This window comes from Drosophila grimshawi, unplaced genomic scaffold, assembly GCF_018153295.1.
Source record: "Drosophila grimshawi isolate 15287-2541.00 unplaced genomic scaffold, ASM1815329v1 contig_1377, whole genome shotgun sequence".
In the NCBI taxonomy this organism is placed as follows: domain Eukaryota; kingdom Metazoa; phylum Arthropoda; class Insecta; order Diptera; family Drosophilidae; genus Drosophila; species Drosophila grimshawi.
This window is the reverse complement of record NW_025062900.1, coordinates 22,143,233-22,157,468: the sequence shown is the minus strand read 5'-3', so window position 1 is coordinate 22,157,468 and position 14,236 is coordinate 22,143,233. Positions and strand designations below refer to the sequence as shown.

At 38.6% G+C, this 14,236-nt stretch overlaps 1 protein-coding gene across 1 annotated transcript in view; it reads left to right on the top strand.

Moving 5' to 3' along the window:
* The window catches only part of LOC6566767 (protein Star), a 32,486-nt gene that overhangs the window by 3,456 nt on the left and 14,794 nt on the right, over window positions 1–14,236 (top strand). The gene's annotated exons all lie outside the window — the stretch shown is intronic.

The window sequence follows — 14,236 nt, the reverse complement described above, 5'->3', positions numbered from 1 at the left end:
ACCCCTCTCTCTTTCGCGCTCGCTCTCGCTCTCTGGTATTTCAAACCGGAACGAAATTGGATTTGTGAATGAAACGCGGGTCGACCTTGTCCCGCTTACGTCGAGCTTGCCTTACGTTTTTTCTTTTTTTTTTTTGCATTGATCGCTGATCAATTGAAAGCTCAGCCGGAATTCAATTTGATTGATGACGGCGCAGCTTGCGTTGCGCTACGTTACGTTAATATCTGGTTTTTCTCTCCCTCTCATTGCTTGTGTGTATGTGTGTGTGGGTTCGCTTTGAACGTTGAGTTGTAATTTCGCAAATTTGTGTCGCTAATAAATCATACGTCTCTTGTTAGCCGATTGTAAATTGTGAGTTCAAATTGTTTTTTGTTTGATTTTGTTTTGATATAGTTTTGGCCCTCCTCCTGTGCTGTGTGCCTTGGCTATTATTTACATACATATATGGCGTTCAGCTACCGTGTGTGTATGTGTGTGTGTGTGCTTACGTCATTTGTAACGCCGTATTCGTATTTCGTATTCATACATTCATACAATTCTTTGCCATGTTTTACAGTTGTCAATTGGCTGCTGCGGCCACTTTTTGTGGGCTTCCAAAATACACATTCTGCTCGCGTCAACACATACGGCTTTTGTTGAAAGTAGGTAACATTTGGAGTCATCACTTTTTTCGATGAGTTTCTAGTACATGACCAAAATTTATATAGTTCAACATATATATATTTTTTCAATATATCGAAATTATTTACAGCAATCGTTTACTGTTTCTTTTTTGTCTTCAATTTTTCAATGCCCCAATCACTTGTGTATTTTGGCTTATTTATTTATCAACCGAAAAGCGTATCCGCACTAAAAAATTTAGATTTTCTAATTCGTGAGAATTTACATTTGGCTAGACAGTTTTCATAATGCAATAAATTTCGATTAATTGGCTCGTTAAGTGAATATAATGTGGATATTTGTTTTGATTTGTTTACGTTTCAGCGTGAAGCATTCGCCGCTTGAAAATAACTCATGAAATAATCCATGAATGGATTCGTAAATGGGGCTATACTCTAAACATTAAACAGTCTATAAGAACAATATGTGTATGAATAAGTTTGTACATATTTGTGAGGGGTATTAAAGTTTTCTAATGAAGCGCATTCACTTCTTTTTACAGCGGCCAGTCTCCTGCTACTGATAGTTTTTATATAGATTATAGGGTATTTAATATTCGGCATTCAATCATTTATTCTTCTACCTTAGTTCATCTCGAACTTGTTGTGTTTGTAATTTAAAGTTTGGGCAATTTTTAACACATGTTTTTTCCTTATTTTTTTCCTCTGATTTCTTGGAAATTTATGATAATTAGTATTTGATAGGAATGCCCGAAGAATGAAGCATATTAAGGAGATTAATGCTTAAACACCGGCAAATGAATATTACTTATAGGGAACTATTTGCTTTATGCCGAATTAATAGAGCCCGCAGTTTGTAGGGTTCTTAGCATAGAGGAATTGATGTAGTCACTTCTGCAGGGCAATAATGCTGTCCTTGTCTATAATCTTATCAGGGGCTGTTTCTGTTGGCTAACGAGCTGGGTCAACAAGTCGACAAGACAAATACAAATAGCATAGATACAATTGTCATAGATAGGGGTACCAAAAACCTTGTTTGGCTTTAGCTGGCTTCGATTCCCACACTTCATAAAATGCGTCAGAAGTTGCTCTAAGTGAATCATTAAACAAATTACAAATTAGTATGCCAGTTATAAATAGCTACAAAATAAAGGTATCGATATTTAAATAGACGAAAGCCAAAGAAATTTCAACAAATTAGGCAAACATGTTCAATATGCAGGGTAAATAGTGGCACAGTCTATATAAGTACAACTATGAATAGAAGAATGAGTACAACTATGAGTATTGAATGAGTCCCAAACTACACCCACAGTCATTTAAAGCTATATATAAATACATGTATATCTATGTATATATGTACGGATACGTCTTGCCTTTTAAAGCTTATAGCCAACTCAGATTAGCCAAAAAAAATTATGATGCATTCACTTCACTTTTGTTTGGCTTATTCGATTCGATTACGCATAAAACAGCAGGCCTTGGCAAGATCCCAGATCCCAGCACGGCTGATTGTGGACCTAGGTAAATCATTTATGTGCATTTCTGCCGGTATTTCCCTTGGTCATTATTGTTCTTTGCAATTTTGTTATAAGTTTACATTGAGAACTAATTTTCTGAATTATTTTCGCAAATAAACAAAAATATATTTACAGTTTCGCAAGAAAAAATAGCAACTAAAAAATGCAAACTGTTTTTGTTGTAGAATCCTTTCGGCATATTTAGATTTAGATTCTTTCAGCCAGAAAGTTATTTTTTATTTATTGATATGGCTTCGGAGAATCTGCTTATGGCATTCCTGATGGGGTTTCGTCTCTTATTATTCTATGGCGATAAACAATTGGTCGTCAAGCCATTCCCCATGATAATGATTAGTATCGTTTTCCAGTTGGATAACTCACATGTCATTGTTGTCAACGTAACTTTTTAATTTTTTTTTTAAATATATTTATTGAAATTTATTTAATAATTTGGCAAGTGATTTTGAATAATTTTTATACTTTTCTGACTAATTTTTGTTGGATTGTAAAAGTATTATGAAGATCGGATAAGCAGAACACAGATTTGTGAACTAAAACGTATTTTAATATTGAACAAACTAATATCAGCAAAGCTTACTATGTACATAGAGCTGCTTGCAGGGTATCGAATAATTGAGCAGTCTCCTTTTGTTCTAAGCAACAATCGTAATTTCTTCCTTGAGATTCGACTGATCTTTCCATGCTCATCTACATACCTGTGATATTTATATCTAAATACTTGTTAAACTGCCCTCGTATAGAGACCGATCTTGCCCCACAAATTTAAGCAGTTTGCTTTTGCTTATGTAAACAATATTTCTGCGTTCAAAACCAAAAAACATTTGCCGCTATTCTTTTTTTTTTATTCTGATTTTGATTTTGTGTGCACAATTTGCAGTTATTTTGATTGATATACACGCTTGGTGTTTTTGAACTGTGGATTGGCTGATATCTAAATGTGTGTCTCGAGCAACGTTTCCCAGACATATTTTTCTACCTTCAGCCTCTGTAATAAACCAGTTTCTCTGTGTTCCTCCCTTCCAAATCCCCACTCCCCCCACAATGCACCACTCTAACCAAAAAATTGCGTTGCCCAAAAACCACACGACAAAGAGTGAAAAACCACAATAAGAATTCCCATAATTATAACAATGCCACTCGGTGCCACAAAGCCCGAAAAACGAAATGATATCCAAGCGTCACATTCGTCAAAGAAAAAGAAGAAGCAGAGAAAGAAGACGAAGAAGCGAAAGAAACTAAAGAAGAATCAGAGTGCCTTTGAAATTTAAACTTTTGTGGTTACAACTTTTCTAGACCACAAAACTTCTCAACCGAAAGCCAAAGAAGTTTTGTTTTTTTTTTTTTGTTTTTTGTTTTTTGTACGCTGCCAAAACAAAAACAGAAACATAACAAAAACAAAAAACCATGACGAAGTAGAAGAGCCAGCAGAAGCAGAAAAGGGTGTGTGATAGAGTCCGGAACAAGAAGAAGCAACAGTCCAAAACAGACAGCGCAAAACTTTTCTCAGCTCTTTTATTTTCCTTAAAAACTTTAACTTCCCAAGATGGATAAGAATTGAAAGGTGAGTGGGGAGTAGTTGTGTGTGAGTGTGTGTGTGTGGTGTGAAGGGGAGTTGGGGATCAAATCAAGTTTATAACGATAACAAGAGTGCCCTAGTCGAGAGTGCTCGACTAAAAGATGACCTATGAATTTAAATTAATTAAACTCAAAATGTGTTAAACGAAAGACAAAAAAAAACTAGATGTTTAAGACTGACCGATTCATTCAAAAATAGAACATAACGAAATCGAGAATTTAAGTGGAGTTGGTAATCGATTTTCGTCAAAGTTATCGAAAGCACAAAGGTTAGAAATCGGTATTTATCAAAGTAACCGAAAATCCAAAGAAACGATGATCGTTTGTAATTTCTTGAAACTTTTAGTGCAGGGTATAAAAATGACAACAAAACTAAAAACCATTTTAGTAAAGTCTACGACAATGACAATGACTAAGCACAAACTGTGCGACATTTAAATCAAGCTGCAAACAGTGCGGAAAATAGTTAAGAGCGGTTAAGACAAATAGTCGAGAGTGCTCGGCGACAGAATGTATGTGCCGTTAGTACAGTTTGAATCAATTAAAATGCAGCCGCCATTTTAGCTGTCGCTTGTTTTTTCAATTACGTGTGGCAAGGGGCAGCGGAGATGTCAGCTCGTTGACGGAGCGTTGCGCTCCAGAAAAGGCGCCCGAAAATAACAACTAAAAACTACTGACAAAAAATGTGTCATGGGTTTCACAGTTTTATTTGTTGTTTCTTTTTTTTTTTTGGTTTTTGTGGCACTGAAATTGCCGCAGCTCAATCATTTTGTGACTGCGCTCGTCTCGTCTCGCACCTGAGGATGAGTGTCTGTCTGTGGCGTAATTTGTTGGCTTCCTGCAACAAGCCGCTGCACATGCGCCGCTTGGCTACACACAGACACACACACACAGCGATAGTCGGAACTTTGCAACAGGAGGCATAGCAGTTCGTTGGGTTACAGTTTCGGGTTCAATGCGCTCGTCGTGTGGCGTGCCACAACAATTGATAAACAAAATCATCATCAAAGCCAACATCAGCATTGCTTGCTTTTTTTCGGCAAATTAAGGTGCCGCCCGGTGGCAGACACGACCAGGATGTGGCAACAGCGTCGTATATACATATATATATACGTATATATATATAATTTATACTACCCACTAATTACGCCCACGCCACAAATTGACCCAAAGCAAGCTGCGGCAGAGACGCACGTGCCGCGGATTCGTTGCCTGCCCCCAGCACTGTGAGCGGGTTAACCAAAGTCAAAATGGTTGCCAAAACTTTGCAACTAATTGAATAGCTCAACTAGTCAATGCTCTGTAAAGTTAGAGTTCTCAATTCAATATATATTATAAATTGGAAAATCGCCTTTTTCTGAAACATTTCCAGAAAGGGATAGGGATAAGGGATAGACTTGGCACTTATAAAGATTAGTCGAAAATCAAAAATGAGTTGCACTCATGTTTTTAATGTAATCATGAAATTCGCGTTGCTTTTGACAATAATGATTTGGGTTTTCTTTATTAATATACAAGTCTGCTTGATTTGTTGCTTGTTAAAGCTAATTGAAATGATGAGGTTCGCCTTGCTTTGTCAAATGGTTAGCATTAGTCAATTAACCCCTTAGTTTCGATTTCACAGAGCATCTGCACAGTTTTAGTCCATTTAGGGCGCTCTGTTGTAATCCGTACATAAAACCGTTCCACTTCTTCTGCGACTTTTATGCGAATTTCGCAGTCATGGCTATTGTTGTTGTTGATGTTGTTGCTGTGCTGTTGTTTTCTTAATGTTTCTTCGCACACGTCAACGTTTAAAAAAAGACGGCAAAAAAAGGTCACACACCTTTTTATTGTGCTCGCCGTTCCATTGCCAAACCGTTCCACGTTCCAACCCTCACACTGATTTTTGCGCATTAAGTAACCCCCAAAAAAAAAAGTTGAATCAGAAACCCCTTCCCCGCCTTCCCCACGGGCTCGCATAGGGCAGCAGCAGGAGTTGTGGAAGAAGCGCAGGTGCATATTGTCATCGTCGTTTAACCCTCGACTCGACTCGACTCTGCCCAGCTCAGTTCTGCTTCAATTTCAATTTTGTAAATTGAGTTTATAGTTCGATTTATTGACACGACTTTTCCCCTGGCTGACATTTATTGCCATTCTCTGTCTGTTGCCAGGTTGCGTTTGTTGGCGCTCTTACGAATTATGTGACCATTTCCAGACGGTAGAACAGTTAAAATTCGAGCTGACGAACTTAAATACCCTTGATATTTTTATTCTTGATGGGCAACTGATTGTTCTTTTGACAACATATACGTGTAGACTTATCCGATGTCTGCAGCATTTATACCCAAATTCAGCAAGAGATCGTTACTGAAAGTTCAGTTCACATAGATCTGGCAGATGTACATACCTGTCTATATCTATTCAGTTCATTCTCATATATACAAAGATACAAAGATATCTTCTTTAATGCCTTATACATTTGATGATAAAATTAGAATGTCCTTGGTAAGAGTAGATTAAAAAATTATCAACCAAAAAATAAGGCTGCTCTGTTAATATAATAAATAAATAAATCAAAAATGTCGTTAAGGGAAAAGTCTTATAAGGTTTGGACGTGCAATAAAAAAATGAGTATGTAGTAAACAAGAAGTTTTTCTAGAGGTTCTAAACTTGATAGCAGGTTTTACTGTTTTTGAGAGTTATTTGCTTTGTCCCACATAATAGAGAAATTCTTAATTTTAAATAATAGTACTATATTTAAAATTTATGTACAGTCGTAAATTTTAAATGGTTTTCTTATCACTTCTACAAATCCAAATCATCTCTCATTTGCAAATAGGATAATATTTCAGACCAGAGATTCCTGCAAGCCCTACAGCCTACAGTTTCAAGAGCTTATTAAGGACATGATCGTTTGTATCCTTCAGATACAAATCAAAACAACAGCTGCTGCTGCTGTGTGCGTGTGTGTGCCACGTTGCCAAACTTCTTTTTTTTTACTTTTCTTTTACTACAAAATTCTAACTAAATTCCATTCTCAGTCCGCAATTTGAGTAACAAGAAAAATCTATGTAAAATCGGCATGTCATTCTAGAGTTCGTTCGAGAAATTCCAAAAGTCTGGCAACAATGGCATGCCATATGAACGTGTTGCAAACAAAACACATTGAATGAGGAGACCAAAAAAAAAAAACACATCCTGGTGGATGGAAAATTGTTCCACTTGAGTTTTCCCTCAAGGCGGCGACTCATTCATGCATCAAGCAACAAGCGTCTTCCGTTTGCCCAAAAAAAAAAAAAAAACAGCGACATGTGTTTGAGTTTAGGTCCAAGACGGAGTCTGAGCCAGAATAGCCCCCTCCTTTTTCACTCTCCCTGTGTACCCGTCTCTTTTCCGCATAATCTCGATTTAAAATTTTTCACCTGCCCAAATGGCCCGCCCGGCACCCGCAAGCACTTAGCCCTCTGTTGCTGCTTGCTGCTGCTTATCAGCGGCAAAACGGCCAACTAAATGCGTACAAAAAAAAGAAAGAAAAGAAAATACACACACACACACAGACACACACACACTTGAGCATACTTGTGTTTTTGAAAGGCAACAATTTGTCTATTATCTGGCCAGGCCAATTTTCGTATTGCCCTCTCGCTCGCTCGCACGATCGCTCGCTGATGCTGTCTTTTTGATAAATGTGCCGTCGTCGGTAAATCCGCTCAAGCCTGATTAAGTGAACTATTATGCTCGCCCATTGCTTTTACTCACTCACTCGCTCTCTCTTGCTCATTCTATCTCTCGCATGCTGTACTTTGTTTTTTCCCATTCGTCATGCATGTGTAGACACACAAGAAGCAGCCGCCGACGACGACGACGCTGACGCCGCAGTCACACACATCGCGCAGCCATCAAATATTGTTTATGTTTTCAACAAATAGAACTCGCTACAAACACACACACACACATGCTCAATCACTCACACATATATAGAGAAGAGAAAGAGCTGGCGACCGACGAGAGAGAGAGGCGGACACGCACATTGCTGCACTCTTTCTAATCAGCCGAGCGAACGAACGCTTGTTGCATTTGTTTTGTACCTGCTTGACCTGTGCACAGTTGTTGTTGTTAATTTCTCTCTCTCTCTCTCTCTATCTCCCCCGTCTTGCACTCTCTCGCTGCCTGCCTGTTTGTATCTGTTGCATTTCGCTGCTCTTGATCCATTTCCATTTCTATTCATTTTGTGCGTGTTGCTCATTACGCGTCTCTGAATCGTTTCGTATTTGTTTCTCATATGCTGCTGCTGCTGCTGCTGTTTCTGCTACTGCGCTGCTGATGCTACTGCTGCTGTTGCTGTGACCAGCTTCATTGAGCTTTGCTTGGCTGCAGTCACGTCAATGCTACGTGATTTATGTTGTTGTTGTTGTTGTCTCGCTGCCTATACTGGGTGGTAAAATTAATATAACGTTCTTTTTCCCTGGAAGTGAGCCACTATGCGCTCTGTGTGTGTGAGTGTGTGTGTGCAACAATCATTTCAACAATGTTGCTTCAATTTAATTGCTGCAGCAGGCATGCTTGCAAAGTTGAGCAAGTTGCGTAATTGCCGATTGAATTAATGCTGTTTCCCCTTCTCTGCCACTTGTGTGTGCAAGAAAGTTGCTCGCTTACACGATAAACAAGCCTGGCAACCCTGGCAATCCTTGCTTATGAAAAAGAATCTCGTAACAAACTTGTACAAAGTCAACTTTCCTGTCAAACTATTTAATAACCCCACAAAATATGTAAGCCCCAAGCCTATTAATGCGTCAGTATGCATTACCCTTTTTTGTGCAAAACTTTATGACGCAATTTGCAAATTGACTGGCCACACATTTTTATTGGCTCGATCCGCCCACCCACATACAAATTGCTGGCCATAAATTTGCCCATCTGCACCATATATATATATATTTTTGTTTTATTTCTCTTTTATGAATGCGGTAATTTTTCAGTTTAGTTTTGGCATGCAAACACGTCAACTTCTCATTAAGATATGCCAGTCGCCAGGTCTGATTTACTAGCCGATTGGTAGGGGAGGTGGTATTTCGGGTGAGAAATCTCAGTGTGACCAGCCAATTGTCGCATGCAAAATGCAACCTGGAAGCAATGTGACGCCGCCTGGCAACAAGAAGCATGAAATTTGCAGTTGCAACGTCTTGAAGTCCCGGTTGTAAGTTGTTTTTTTTTTTTTTTGGCACACGCCAGCTGTCGGGAACTACGCCAACTGCTTGTAAAAAATATATATATATTTATGTAGATATATGCACACTTTCCTGCCTAGTCTAAGAATGCTCCATTCTATCCGCATGCCCTTTTTTATATGTATATATTTATTCCTTCTTCTTTTTATTTTTTGGTAATAAATTGCCAACATGCAAAGGCTATAAAATAGCAGCGCAGCCGTAGACACATTTGCAATTTGCGAAATGTGTTGACTATAGTTTTTAGGGGCGGGGATAGGGGGTGGTGGTTGATGTTACCCTAGATTCCGACATAGCTATTCGTTTCGCTCGTTTTACCCGTTTTACTTCTGGCAACTCTGGCCAGTCACTCGCGCTAATTTAAAAGAAAAGAAAAAAAAAACAACTTGCTAAAATAACTGTTGTTGTTGGTGTTGGTTTTTTTGCGCTTGTGCAACTCCTACAAAAGCGACGACGCCTCCAGCACAAACAATTAAACGACGCGTCGTCAACGACGCTCTGATAAACAAGGCAGATAACAAGAAGCAGAAGAAGAAGAAGAAGCAGCAGCAGCAGACGACCACACAAAGGTACTTCAAGTTTGTAGCTCACTCCCTCCCCATCCCCTCCCCTGTTGGCATACAAACAGCATATGCTACACACTACACACTTCACTTGTAATTCAGTTTCAGTTTCTTTTTTTTTCGTTACCAATAAATTTTCGAAATACCTTCTTAACTTACCGTCGAGTGCAATTTTTTCATTAGCGCTTCGTTTGAGCTGTTTTGGGTTGGTTTTTGTTTTTTGTTGTTTTATTGTTTGCTGGCCTGCTTGGTAGCCGAGGGTCAAGTACGAGTGCAAACGTCTACTAAATAATTGCCACAATCGGTAAATTTCAACAACTTTTTAGTGGTGACTGGTCAGGTACGAGGTGTGCTCGAAAATTACCTACGTGAGCAGACAGAAAAAGAGAGAAAGTATGCGGTATGTACTTGTACCTGCAGCGATCGTTATTCAAACAAAAAACTAGACATTTAATTAGTGATTAGCAATTTCAGACTTTTATCTCATTTGTAATGCTTAAATATTCATCAAATTAAAAAAATACGCTAGAATTCTTTAGACAAGATATAGCTATTGAATTCACAGTAGGCTTTCTAATATTGGTATTTTCAATATGAAAATACATTTTTGTGAACAAAGTCTATGTTTCTTAAACGATCTTAATGAAATTAAGATTATTGAGATAAAATTATTTATCAATTGTATCTGTACAATTGAGTCTTTTACTGCTATCGCAAATTGATTCTAATCGATATTCGCGATTCCTGCTCAGTTATCTATAAAATTAAATAAACTTCATCTGCCTATGGTATACGAGAACTTGAATACGAATATGCCAAATGTGAAGTGCATAATAGAATAGATCGACTCCACTTTTGAGATGAGATGAGATGAGATCGGAGATGTTTCCTCTGCCTGTTACACACTTTTGCACAACTTAATTAAACCCATTTTTCAATTTGTAATTGCCAATTAGCTGATCTGCATTTTGTGTAGCCACCAAGTAGCCCTCGCATTTGGCAACCCTGGCCATGCAACCATACAACTATACAGCAATCATCAACATCAACATGAGGCATCGGGCATCGGGCATCGGGTATCGGGGGCCCCCGTTTTACAAGCGAGTGAAGAAAATGTAGCAGCAAAATTCCGAGCAACGTTTCGTGGCCGATAGTCGTCGGTCGCACTCTGTTTTTGTTGTAGGTTTTTCAGAATTGCATTTTTATTGTCTGCCACTTTGTTGTTACTACCACTGTGTGTCGAGTTGTTGTTGCTGTTGCTGTTGTTGTTGTATAAATAAACCATATGGTTAAAAGCGTAGCATATTCTACGACCAGGCTTTTTCTTCTGTTGGTTTTTTGTGTTTCTGCTTCTTTTTCTTCGCTTTTCTTGCGTTGCCCGTCTGTCATCGTTGTTGTTGTTGTTGTTGTTCTCTTCGACTTGGTGGTTACCTCGTGTAGTCTTCATTGTTGTTGTTGTCGTAGCTTGGATGTGGCTATGAAGTTTCTGCCCCAGTGCGTTTGTAAATGTTTATCAAAATGTCTTGTGCCGTTCTCTAAGTTCTTACCACCTCCCCCTCTGACCCTCTCTGTATACCTGTGTGTTTGTTTGCTGTTAGTGTTGTTGTTGTTGTTACTACTACTGCTTTTTTTTTGTTACATTTGAAATGATGGTCGTCGCACGATCATTAACCGCAAAACATTGCTCTTGTGGTATGTTGGGCTGGTTGCTCTTTCTATCCTCAACTCGGCAACATGTTGTCTGCCTGCCTGCCTGCCTCACTCCTTGCCGCTTTCCGCCCTGCATCCCCTTTGCTTTGACTGTTGACTGTTTGTTTGGTTAGCGAATTCTTGGAAGTCAGGGCGCAAAATATGTCGCACCACACACATAATGCAGAAATTGATTTGGTTGCAGTGTGAACCCAAAACAAAATGATTATAAAAAGCGCTGAACAACAAGTCCTAAAATAATTATTTTAATACAAGTCTAGCTAATGTATCTTAATCGATTTTATCTGAATAAAACAGTATTAATTTTGTATAGAAAGTAGACCGATTATAATGTATCAAGAGTGTTACATAGGAGTATATAAAATATTCACATATCGAGATTAAATATCGAAAACTATAATCAATAAAATTTATAAGTGTAAAAATTTTACAAATTATTAATCAATCCATTCTTAAATATATATTTGTAACCAGAACCCATTAAGAATGGAAAAACTGGTAGTTCAGCATCAATTTTATAGCTGTCTGGACTAGAGCATTCCAGCTTTTGGTCTGATCCTTTAATTCAACGGAATACTCTTAATAGAACCAGCCTGTATCTAGTGTGTATCTCATGTCTTTAGTTCCAGCTACTTGCTTCAATTGTTCAAAAATAAATCATCATCTTATAGAGCTTCCGCCGTTCTTTTAGGTGGCGCCGCTGTCACGAAATCTCTTTCGCATGTCGCACAATTTTCACCAGACAGTTGGCAGACAACAAGACAAAAAGCAAACGTGGAGGGAGAAAAGCGACTCAACATCAATAAAAGCGACGCTACAGATATAAAAAACAAACGCACAAGGCTACACACACACATAAACAACACATACATAAACAACATACACATGAACAACACACACATAAACAACACACGCATACACACAGCGAGAATCTCTCCAGTTTTAATCGATCGATTTTATGCGCTGTGTGACATGGCTGTAAATCACACGCCGCTTTTGTTGTATCCATGAGATACTTTGGGGGGCAAACAGCGTAGATACATTTGCTCGGACAAGTCAAATGCTGGCCAACTAATTGCTAAATTAAAAGCACATTAAGGTTTTTCATTTTTCTCTTATTTTTTTCAATCAAAAAATTAACACCTCCCCACGGACAAAATCAACTGAGAAATGTTAAGCTGTGAAAATGCATTTGAAATGCGACTTGCGCCACACAATTAACGAACGTTGAAGTTGCACCAGCCAAAAAATAAAAAATTAATGTAAACAATTGAATGTTGTTGTTGCAGGTATTTTTATTAAGTTGTTGGTGCTCCTGGTGATATTACCTATTAATGAGCATTTGAGTTTTAGATTGTGAAAGTGCCAGAGTCTATTGATCTCAGTGTGAGTTCATTAAGACCCCAAACATATTAATTTTTGGCCAATTAAGCCAGTAATTTAGTATGATTGATTAAGATGAGATGTGCCAAATTTAAATGTGGGAAAGTTCATAAAATTAACTTTACTCTACTCTCATTAATTTTGTAACTTAAATAAAGTAATATTCTAGAGATTTATCAACAAAATTGGTTCAGTTTTCCACAAATTCAAAGGATATTGTGAGCCGTTTTTACTGGGTAGAGTGCTCAACAACAACCTGCTCAAAAAAAAAGGATTGAATTCATTCAGAGATTGCCGCACATTCCAAGAAACATATCGTTGAAAGATATTGCCACAGATGCTGTTGCAAGAGGAGAGTATCATTAAATGTTGCCACAACAACTGCATTTAATCACAGGTCTGCCAAGGGCTTTGGATATATATGTTTCAATAAATTCCAGCAAATCAAAACATATGCACACCCATACATACATATGTATGCAAGACACATGGGTCTTGGCCAAGAGCACGCGTAATGGTCGAAATGAATGCGCAAATGCGGGCTGAAAATGATGAGGACGACGTCGGTTACGTACGTCTGATGGTCAGCCAGTCAGCCTTGCCCCTAGCAGCCGCTACAAGGAGCAGATATCCAACCTGAAGACGTTATGGTTCATAAAGCAAAAAATAAAAATAAAAAAAAGTAAACGAAACGAAACAATGAATAACAGCAGAACACAGCGCAAACGAGCGGGCAGAAAAAGAAGCAGAGAAAAAAAACGCGACCAAGCAACAGCCGCCCAAACATTGGAAAAACATCTGCTGCCTGCCACAGTTGATGAACTCGATTCGGTTTACTCTCAATCTCTTTCTATCTCTCTTTCACTCTCTCCCTCTCTCTCTGTCTGTTGTCCATTCTGGCAACTGCTGTCTCGCTTGACTGTTGCGCAGGCGCGACAGCAAGTACCCGAGAGTATCGAGTACCGGAGAGTATCGAGTACTGAGTGTAGCGAGAGTAACTGCACTCAGAAAAATATGTGCTTAGGAAAGGAATTGAAAAGTTCTGACATTTTGATCTGGACGAAAACCAGCTTTATTGCCAAAATCTCTAGTTGCCTTGATTATTTTTTATTATATCATAAATTTATTTATCAAAAACTAATTAAGAAACTTTGTTGGACACAAGTATTTGTCAACTTTTAGCTGTTTTTTGTTTTTATTTTTTGCGTAAATAATTTCTAAGAAATTGTAATTATCTACGATTTTTTATTTGCCGTTTTTGTGCGCGTGTACAATTGGCAGACAATTGCCTACTCCTCCACCTACTTCTGCCCTCACTTCCTCCCTGTCTCTACCTCTCCCACTCCCTCTCCCTTTCCCTGTTGATCGACTCCTCCACATACTTTTACTCCACGCTGCTGCTGCTGCTGCCCCTCTTCTGCAGCCTGCTGCGCGTCAATGTTTTCCATTTATAATTCTCATGCCTCGCTGCAATGCCTTTGCCTTTGCCCCTACCACTGCCCCTGCCCCTGCCTGCCTATACCCTGCCCACCTCTCTCTCTCTCTCTGTGTCTTTTTTAATTTGGTTCACAAAATACCGCGCGTTGTTGTTGAAATTCTTTAGCAATCGCCTCGTTTCGTCTCAGTTGCCCTGC